The 11,306-nt window shown below is 37.1% G+C and overlaps 1 non-coding gene across 1 annotated transcript; it reads left to right on the forward strand.

The window, feature by feature from the left end:
* Window positions 1–904: 904 nt before the first annotated feature.
* LOC127740173 (small nucleolar RNA R71) lies at window positions 905–1,011 on the forward strand. Its single transcript, XR_008000854.1, has one exon. It is a non-coding gene; the product is annotated as a small nucleolar RNA R71 (small nucleolar RNA).
* Window positions 1,012–11,306: the final 10,295 nt, after the last annotated feature.

Below are 11,306 nucleotides of genomic sequence, written 5' to 3' on the forward strand. Positions count from 1 at the left end.
GTTCTTTGGTGAGCAAAGGGTGTTCATCCTCCCAAGTCTCATTACCAAATAACTTGTCATTTAGCTTCATGATTGCTACAAGGTACTTAGCAACTTGCTCTTCAGTGACATCTTCGTCCTCTTCAGAGGAAGAATACTCATCAGAGCTCATGAAAGGCAGAAGTAAATCCAATGGAATCTCTATGGTCTCAGTGTGAGCCTCAGATTCCCATGGTTCCTCATTAGGGAACTCATGGAGGCCAGTGGATGTCCGTTGAGGTCTTCCTCAGTGGCGATCACTGCCTCTTTCTCCTCTCCAAATTCGGCCATGTTTATGGCCTTACACTCTCCTTTTGGATTCTCTTCTGTATTGCTTAGAAGAGTACTAGGAGGGAGTTCAGTAACTTTCTTACTCAGCTAACCCACTTGTGCCTCCAAGTTTCTAATGGAGGAACTTTGAGTGGTTTTGATTAGATCAGAGACCATGGTTGCTAAGTCAGAGTGGCTCTGCTTAGAATTTTCTGTCTGTTGCTGAGAAGATGATGGAAAAGGCTTGCCGTTGCTAAACCTGTTTCTTCCACCATTATTGTTGTTGAAACCTTGTTGAGGTCTCTGTTGATCCTTCCATGAGAGATTTGGATGATTTCTCCATGAAGGATTATAGGTGTTTCCATAGGATTCTCCCATGTAATTCACCTCTTCCATTGATGGGTTCTCAGGATCATAAGCTTCTTCTTCAGATGAAGCGTCCTTAGTACTGCTTGGTGCAGCTTATATTCCAGACAGACTTTGAGAAATCATATTGACTTGCTGAGTCAATATTTTGTTCTGAGCCAATATGGCATTCAGAGTATCAATCTCAAGAACTCCTTTCTTCTGATTCGTCCCATTGTTCACAGGATTCCTTTCAGAAGTGTACATGAATTGGTTATCAGAAGGACACTTTCTGATAAATTGTTTGTATCTTTCCCAAGCTTCATAGAGGGATTCACCTTCCTTCTGTCTAAAGGTTTGGACTTCAACTCTAAGCTTACTCAATTTTTGAGGTGGAAAGAACTTTGCCAAGAAGGCATTGACTAGCTTTTCCCAAGAGTTCAGGCTTTCTTTAGGTTGTGAGTCCAACCATATCCTAGCTCTGTCTCTTACAGCAAAGGGGAATAGCATAAGTCTGTAGACCTCAGGGTCAACCCCATTGGTCTTGATAGTGTCATTGCAAGAATTCAGCTAAAAACTGATGAGGATCTTCCAATGGAAGTCCATGGAACTTGCAATTATGTTGCATTAGAGAAACTAATTGAGGCTTAAGCTCAAAGTTGTTTGCTCCAATGGCAAGGATAGAGATGCTTCTCCTATAGAAGTCGGGAGTAGGTGCAGTAAAGTCACCCAGCACTTTCCTTGCATTGTTGGCATTGTTGTTGTTTTCGGCTGCCATGTCTCTTCTTGTTTGAAGATTTCTATTGGGTCCTCTACAGAGAGTAGTGCTTTAGCTTCTCTTAGCTTTCGCTTCAAGGTCCTTTCAGGTTCAGGGTCAGCCTCAACAAGAATGCTTTTGTCTTTGCTCCTACTCATATGAAAGAGAAAATAACAAGAAAATATGGAATCCTCTATGTCATAGGATAGAGATTCCTTGAGGTGTCAGAGGAAAAGAAGAATAGAAGGAGGAGGTAGAAGAATTCGAACTTATCAAGAGGGATAGAGTTCGAATTGTGTATTGAGGAGGAGTGTTAGTCCATAAATAGAAGGATGTGAGAAGAGGGGAAGAATTTTTGAAAATAAATTAAAAGATTTTGAAGAAATTTAAAAAATTGAAGAATGATTTTCGAAAATTAAAGTTGGGAAAGAAATAACGTGATTTTTGAAAAAGATTTTGAAATTAGAAATCAAAAGATATGATTGAAAACTATTAAAAAATAGATGTGATCAAGAAGATATGATTGAAAAGTTATGGTTTTAAGAAGATATGATTGAAAAGATATGATTGAAAGACAATTTAAAAAGATTTGATTTTTAAAATTAATGACTTGGCTAACAAGAAATTTAAAAGATATGATTCAGACATTAAACCTTACTCAACAGAAAAGGCAACATACTTGAAATGTTGAATTAAATCATTAATTGTTAGCAAGTATTTTTGAAAAATGGAAAGAAATTGATTTTGAAAATATATGATTGAGAAGATATGATTTGAAAAAGATTTGATTTTGAAAAATTATGGAAACTTGAAAAAAATCTGAATTAAAAACAAAATCTTCCCTCTTGTGCCATCCTGGCGTTAAACGCCCAGAATGGTATCCATTATGGCGTTTAACGCCCAAAACTCTACCTTTTTGGGCGTTAAACACCCAGCCAGGTACCCTGGCTGGCGTTTAAACGCCAGTTTTCCTTCTTCACTAGGCGTTTTGAACGCCCAGCTTTTTCTGTGTAATTCCTCTGCTGTATGTTCTGAATCTTCAATTTTCTGTATTATTGACTTGAAAAGACATAAATTAAATTTTTTTTTGAATTTTTAATGTTGATGAATAATCAAAATAAAACTAAGATCAAATAAACAATGCATGCAAGACACCAAACTTAGAAGTTTGTATACTATTGACACTAACAAATTGAGAATGCATATGAGAAACAACAAAACACTCAAGACAAGAGAATTTAAAGATCAGAGCAAGGAAATCATCAAGAACAACTTGAAGATCAATGAAGAACATAATGCATGTAATTTTCGAAAATTAGAAGAATAAAGACATGCAATTGACACCAAACTTAAAATTAGACACTAGACTCAAACAAGAAACATAAAAGTATTTTTTTAATTTTAAGATTTTATAATTGTTTTTGGATTTTTTGAAAATTATATGGAAAAGAAAATAAAGAGGATCAAAACTTTTAATAAGAATTCCAGGAATCATGCAATGTTAGTATAAAGCTTCAGTCTAAAAAGGATTAGACATGTCTGGCCAAGCTTCAACAGGACATTACATTCAATAGCTAAATTGATGAGAATCAATCAGCTTTTGTGATGATAAGAACATCACCTTGAAACTCTAGAATTCATTCTTAAAAATTCTGAAGAAAAGATACCTAATCTAAGCAACAAGATGAACCGTCAGTTGACCAAACTCGAACAATCCCCGGCAATGGCGCCAAAAACTTGGTGCACGAAATTGTGATCATCAATGGCACCATCAACATGGTACGCTCAATTGCAATCTCAACTCTTTATCATAACTTCGCACAACTAACCAGCAAGTACACTGGGTCGTCCAAGTAATAAACCTTACGCGAGTAAGGGTCGATCCCACGGAGATTGTTGGTATGAAGCAAGCTATGGTCATCATGTAAATCTTAGTCAGACGGATTCAAATGGTTATGGAGGATTGATAATTAAAAGATGAATAAAACATAAAATAAAGATAGAGATACTTATGTAATTCATTGGTGAGAATTTCAGATAAGCGTATGGAGATGCTTTGTCCCTTCCGTCTCTCTACTTTCCTACTGTCTTCATCCAATCCTTCGTACTCCTTTCCATGGCAAGCTGTATGTTGGGCATCACCGTTGTCAATGGCTACAGTCCCATCCTCTCAGTGAAAATGTTCAACACGCACTGTCACAGCACCGCTATTCATCTGTCGGTTCTCGATCATGTCGGAATAGAATCCAGTGATTCTTTTGCGTCTGTCACTAACACCTCACAATTGCGAGTTTGAAGCTCGTCACAGTCATTCAATCCTTGAATCCTACTCGGAATACCACAGACAAGGTTTAGACTTTTCGGATTCTCAAGAATGCCGCCATCAATTCTAGCTTATACCACGAAGATTCTAATTAAGGAATCCAAGTGATAAACATTCAAGCCTTATTTGCATGTAGAACGGAAGTGGTTGTCAGGCACGCGTTCATAAGTGACAATGATGATGAGCGTCACATAATCATCACATTCATCATGTTCTTGGGTGCAAATGAATATCTTAGAACAGGAATAAGCTGAATTGAATAGAAGAACAATAGTAATTGCATTAATACTCGAGGTACAGTAGAGCTCCACACCTTAATCTATGGTGTGTAGAAACTCCACCGTTGAAAATACATAAGAACAAGGTTCAGGCATGGCCGTGAGGCCAGCCCCCATAATCTAAGAACTAGACGTCCAAAGATGATCAGAAGATCTAAAGTGATCCAAAGATGAAAATACAATAGCAAAAGGTCCTATTTATAGAGAACTAGTAGCTTAGGGTTTACAAAAATGAGTAAATGACGTAAAAATCCACTTCCGGGCTCACTTGGCGTGTGCTTGGGCTGAGCATTGAACTTCATTGATTTTTGCTTGGAGTTAAACGCCAGCTTTTGTGCCAGTTTGGGCGTTTAACTCCCACTTTTGTGCCAGTTCCAGCGTTTAACACCGGGCAGTCTTGAGCTGATTTAGAACGCCGGTTTGGGCCATCAAATCTCGAGCAAAGTATAGACTATCATATATTGCGGGAAAGCCCAGGATGTCTACTTTCCAAAGCAATTGAGAGCGCGCCAATTGGGCTTCCGTAGCTCCAGAAAATCCACTTCGAGTGCAGGGAGGTCAGAATCCAACAACATCTGCAGTCCTTTTCAGCCTCTGAATCAGATTTTTGCTCAGGTCCCTCAATTTTAGCCAGAAAATACCTGAAATCATAGAAAAACACACAAACTCATAGTAAAGTCTAAAAAAGTGAATTTTAAATAAAAACTAATAAAAATATAATAAAAACTAACTAAAATATACTAAAAACATACTAAAAACAATGCCAAAAAGCGTATAAATTATCCGCTCATCAAACGTCCATGAAAGGGAGGTCAGTCATTCATTGATAACAACCCTCCTAAACAAACTAGTATCCCCCCTTCCAAATCAAATGGTATTTGGCCTCCTTCAACCAAGGTTGATGAGTACAAGGCTAAGATGCCATTTCCTCAAAAACTCTGTCAAGAGGAAAGGGATAAACAGTTTGCTCGCTTTGTGGAGTATCTCAAAACACTAGAGATAAAGATCCCTTTTGTAGAAGCTATTGAACAGATACCTTATGCAAATTTCATGAAGGATATTCTAAGTCATAAGAAGGATTGGAGGGAGCATAAACAGTAATCCTCACTGAGGAATATAGTGCAATCATTCAGAACAGCTTACCAAAGAAGCTTAAAGATCCTGGAAGCTTTATGATACCATACATTCTAGGTGATGCTTGTACAAGGACAACTCTATGTGACCTTGGATCAAGCATCAACCTAATACCTACTTCTTTAATAAATAAGCTCTATTTGATTGAGGAAGTCAAACCAACCCGCATGTTCCATCAACTTGCTGATGGGTCTATTAAGATACCATCAGGAGTGATAGAGGACATGATTGTCAAGGTTGGTTTTTTGCCTTTCCCACTAACATTGTGGTATTGGACATAGAGGGGCACAAGAGTGCATCTCTCATCCTAGGAAGACCTTTCTTAGTTACAGGACAAACCCTCATTGATGTTGAAAAAGAGGAAGTAACCCTAAGAGTCAATAAGGAGAAGTTCGTACTGAATGCTGTGAAGGTTATGCAGCATCCATACATTCCTGAGGAATGCATGAGCATTGACTTCATTGATTCCCTGGTGGAAGAAGTCAACATGGCCAAAAGCTTCAAGGACAGGCTTGATGATATCCTTGATGATACTCAGCCTGACTCAGAGGAACTTCTGGAAACCTCTAACGAAATGGAGAAGCTGGGAATCCAAGAGGTTACCTTGCATAAGGACTGGATAATATTCAACGTTCTCAAACCTCCATTACCCCTTGACAAGGGCGGCACTTGCATAAAGGATTCAGCATCCAAGCCTCCTCCCTTGGATGGAACTTATTCAATCCCTCCTAAGACCAAACATAAGTTTGTTGTTGGATGTACACCATCCACCAAGGAGGAAGGCCCTAAAAGGAAGATACCTAGGGGCTGAAAAAACAAAAATATCCCTACTGAGGGCTTTTCACCATGGAAGATGGTGGTATTCACTTATCCCATCATGGTTTTCACCATGATCATGTGCATTAGTCAAGAGACAGAATTCACATCAGTAAAAATAGAACACTCCAGATGGAGTGTTAAAGTTGAACGCCAGCCAAGGAGCCCCTATTGGGCATTCAATGCCCTAAGAAGGGAGCATTGCTGGCGTTGAATGCCAGCCAAGGAATAGCCCCTGGGCGTTCAAACCCCAGTGCAAGAGAGCAGGGAGTCTAGAATTCCCTAGCCTCTCAGGACTAAGAGGTCCCACAGAAGCTCCACCTACCGCACCTTCTTCTTCTTCATTGATCATGTTTGCTTGAGGAGGAGCAAAACTCTTAAGTTTGGTGTTGGGCAAAAGCTTTACTTTTGTGACTTCTACCACTCTTAAGTATAGAAGAAGAGGATGGAGCAAACTAGAGAGTATGCACATGAGCCTGTGTAGCCACCTTAACAAAGACAAATAAGTGACATCGAAGAGATCAAGCACTACATTGGATCCTCAAGGAGGAGCACTAGCCACCATCATTCAGGTGGATTCGTTCTTTTTTTCACCCCTTTCCTCTTATTTTTGTTTTCTGTTTTCTATCTGTTTTATTTGCTCTCTTATTCTAGTTGCATGATCATTTGCATTTGATGTCTTAAAAGCTGTAACATATTCCATATATCTCTCACCTTGCTTAAATGAAACATTTTTATTTGAAAAGAATTGAGAGATGCATGAATTTTAAGTTTAAAATAAGATTAGTTTAATTGGTTTGATGTGGTGTCATTTGCTTTTGTTTTCTAAATGTATGATTAAACAATGCATATTTGAAGTTAAAATTTATGAATGTTGGCTCTTGAAAGAATAAGGAAAAAGGAAAAGTATTATTAATGATCTGAAAAATCTAAAAATTAATTCTTGAAGCAAGAAAAAGCAGCAAAAAGAAAAAGAAAAAGCTTGCATGCAAAAAAAAATAAAAAAATAAATAAAAAGAAAGAAAAAAATAAAAAGCGAGCAGAAAAATCCAATAACACTTTAAACTAAAAGGCAAGGGTAAAATGGCCCAAGGCTTTGAGCATCAGTGGTTAAGAGGGCCCAAAGGAATAAAATCCTGGCCTAAGTGGCTCAATCTAAGCTGTCTCTGACCATGTGCTTGTGGCATGAAGGTGTCAAGTGAAAAACTTGAGACTGAGCGGTTAAAGTCGTGGTCCAAAGCAAAAAGAGTGTGCTTAAGAACTCTGGACACCTCTATCTGGGGACTCTAGCAAAGCTGAGTCATAATCTAAACAAGTTTACCCAGGTAAAGTGTCTGTGGCATGAATGTATCCGGTGGTAATACTGGAAAACAGAGCGCTTAGGTAACGGCCAAGACTCAAAAAGCTGTGTTCAAGAATAAAAATAAGCTTAACTATGATAGTCAATAATATTATCGGGATTCTAAGTTCCTAAAGATGCCAACATCTCTGAGTTTCAATGGATAGTGAGATGCCAAAACTAGTCAGAAGCAAAAAGCTACTAAGTCCCGCTCATCTAATTTTAACTAAGCTTCATTTGAAACATAGAAATTTATTGTATCTTAATTTTTTTCCATCCTACTGTGTTTTTAGTTGCTTGGGGAAAAGCAACAGCTTAAGTTTGGTGTTGTGATGAGTGATAAACCCCATTTGTAGGGTTTATCTTATGCTTCATTTAAGGGATTTTATGACCTTTTACCCACATTTATTCAATGAAATAGCATGGTTTTATAACTTCTCCTTTAATTGTGCTTAAGAGTGAAAACATGCTTTTTAGGTCTTAAAATAGCTAAATTTAATACTCCTTGATTCCACTAGATGCATTGATATGTTTGTTAAGTGATTTCAGATTTAGGAGGCAAAGATTGGATCAAGGAAATGAAGGAAAAACATGTAAAGATGGAGAACTCATGAAGAAATGTAGGAATCGCAAAAGCTGTTCCACTTGGGTTGGAAAGCTAATATCCGGGGCTTCAAAATGATATAAGATTTGCCATAGTTGCTACACGTTTGGTGATGCGCACGTGAACTGTACGCGCACGCGTCATTGCTGCCATATGATCCACTTAAAGCAATACGTGGCCAGCAATTAAAGGTATTACATGATGAGAAAAATTAGTGTCGATCTAGAATTTATTAAAATATGAGTTTCTTCGTTGTAAGTATAGCCTAGACCAATGACGTGCAAAAAATAACCGATTAAGAATTTATATTGGAAATAACGTTGCAAGTACAGTTCTTAACCGATGAAAATTCCGCGTATCAATTTAAAAGGGGTTTGTCACAAATCAAGAATAAAATACTAGGAGTAGAATTCCCAGGTCGTCTCCCAACGAGTTGCTAAGAGAGTGCTATTTATTGGTAAGGAATTTTTCACGAAATTTGGAGTTTGGGGAATGGATAAAAAAATGATTATAAATTAAAGCAGTGGAAATTGAGGAGAGATTTTATGTAATTAATATAAAAAGCTTTGACTAGGAGAAGATTAATCGGAAGTTCTATCCTTGTTGGATTTTCCCAAGAGTAATAGTAAGAGGTTGTTATTTTTACTTAGTTAACCCTTACCGAATAAAGAAAAGTCAAGTAATTGAGCCAACTCTTATTTACAAGTCCTAATCCTCTCCCTTGGGAAGGATTATCGTTAGTGACTAGAGAGTCAGCCAACAACTTCTAATTACAAGTTAACTCTTGAGTATTCCAACTCAAGGGTCTCCTATTAATTAACTCCAAAGTCAAGTTGAGAACCTACTCCATTGACATGGATGCCATTTTCTCATACATGTAAAAGGAGTAGAAAGAAGACATGGTAATTAAAATTGAATTGCGATAATTAAGGAAACAAAGAAATTAAATAGAAAATACTCCTTGCATTAATAAATTCCAAACTTGAAGATATCCATATGTAACCTTAAACAAGATAAATGGGAAATAAAAGAGTAAAGGAATAAGAAAACAAACTATGATAATAGAGACCTCAATGGAGGTAGTTAACACGTCTCAATATCCAATCAAAAAGCATAAAACTAGAAATCTAAGAATCTATGAATATGAAAAATCCTAGAGGAAGTAGTAATTCCTCTTTCCAAGATTCAAAAACCAAAACTAAACTAGTAAATGAGAATATGTGAGTCTATTTTGAGTTTCTGCTGTCCCCTGGCTCTAATCTGGGTTTCTGGGCCGAAAACTGCGTCCAAACTCAGCCCAAAATTGCCCCCAGCGTCTTCTGCAATTTATGCACGTGACGCATGTCACGCGTACGTGTCGGTCACATGTACGCGTCGATGGTCTTCTGCGCGTGTTACGCATTTGCGTCAGTTACGCGTGCGCGTCACTGTGGAATGTCCCAAGTCACGCGCACGCGTGAGCCGTGCATGCGCGTCGATCCTCGCTGGTAAGCTCCTTAGTTTCTTGTGTTCCTTCCATTTTTGCAAGCCTCATTTCCATCCTCTAAGCCATTCCTGCCCTATAAAGCCTAAAAACACTTAACACATGGATCACAGCATCGAATGGTATGAAAGGGAATTAAAAATACATAATTTAAGGGCTTAGGAAGCAAGTTTTCAATCATATAATAAAATTGGGAAGGATTTGTAAAACCATGCATTTTGTATGAATAAGTGTGCAAAGAACTAATAAAAACCACTCAATTTTAGCACAAGATAAACCACAAAATAGTGGTTTATTAACCAACAAACAATCCTCAACATCAAAGTTTAATTCAAATCAATTATATCAACCGAGTATAATGAAACCTCATGTCGTTCTTCCCTAGGATGTAATTGAAATGTTGCTTTCTTGGTTGTTAAGAAAAAGGATTTTGAATCAAGGAACGAAAGATTAAAAGAACTAAAAAAAATAAAAGAATTAAGAGATGAGAATAATTTGAATTAAAGTAAGTAAAAAGAAGATATGATCAAAACTAGTGAAAATGCTATGAATGCATAAAAGATCCTTGACTTGGGAATTGAGAATTCAAGGAATCCTATAATGGTCATAACCACAACTATGATAATTATGATGAGTCAATCTCACTTAGTTAACCCCTAACATCGAGGAGTAGGTCAAGCAAGCATAATTGATCTTAATCCATAAGTCCTAGCTAACTTCTCAAACTAGTTGATAGAAAACTAGCTTTAATTGAAACAAGAGTCAACTAACTCCCCAAGAATTACCACTAAATGTCAGACATTATGACTCTAGTATCCTAGGAACTCAAATCCCAAGCCAAGGTGTGAAAATCTACTCAAAACTCAAAATTGGCATTTTCACAAACACTTGGTGGGCACAAAACCAAAACATGAGAAATTACAAGGAAAATTAGAAAACTATAACCAACTATTCACAAAACCAAATATAAACAAGCAATCAAGCATAAAGAAAGCATGAAATATTAAATTCATCAATCAAAACTTCAAGAAACACAAAATTGCAAATATGAACAAAGTAACTTAAACCAAAAGAAATGAAAGTAAAAGTGCTTTAATTAAAGAGAAAATTAAGAGTACTTACTGATGGCTGGAAAATTGGATTTCCACACACACTAACCGGCAAGTGTACCGGGTCGCATCAAGTAATAATAACTCACAAGAGTGAGGTCGATCCCACATGGATTGAAGGATTGAGCAACTTTAGTTAGGTGATGAATTTAGTTAAGCGAATAGTGATGAATTGAATGGAATTGATTTAACAGAAAGTAAATGACAAGGAATTTAAATTGCTGACAGTAAATTGGCAGGAAGTGGCAGAAAACTAAATTTGACTGAAACTTAAGGTGCAAGAAATTAAAAGTGTTGAATCTTAAAGTGCAAGAAAAGTAAACTGCTGAATCTTAAAGGAGGCAGGAATACTAAATAACAGGAAACTTAAATTGCATGAATAGTAAAAGGAATTTGGTATTGGGAATCAAACAGAACTGATAAATGTAACAGCAAGTGCAGAGGAATCAAAGTGAAAGAAATTCAAAGTAAATGTTTCATCAGGGATTGGAGATATTATAATCCTTCATGAATCAATTGGGTCTCAACTCTTTTCTCAATCATCTAGTAGATCTATGGCGGATTAAAATTGATTGGATCCCAATTCCTTGGCAATCCAATCTCTCAAATCATAATCAATCTTACCAATTCCTTGATCTAATTTCAATGAGAAGAGGTTAAGTGCAAATCTCTCATCCATAAGCCACACTAGCTCTCAAGATCTCAATTCTTCCCGAATGGTGTTGATCAAGAGAGTAGTGAAGGATAGAGCTCCAATTCTAATGCAAGTATTTCCCCTTTCGAGGCTCACACAAGCATTCATGAATTCAACCTCCTTCCAGAGTGAAGAA

This window comes from Arachis duranensis, chromosome 6 (genome assembly GCF_000817695.3).
Source record: "Arachis duranensis cultivar V14167 chromosome 6, aradu.V14167.gnm2.J7QH, whole genome shotgun sequence".
NCBI classification, from domain to species: domain Eukaryota; kingdom Viridiplantae; phylum Streptophyta; class Magnoliopsida; order Fabales; family Fabaceae; genus Arachis; species Arachis duranensis.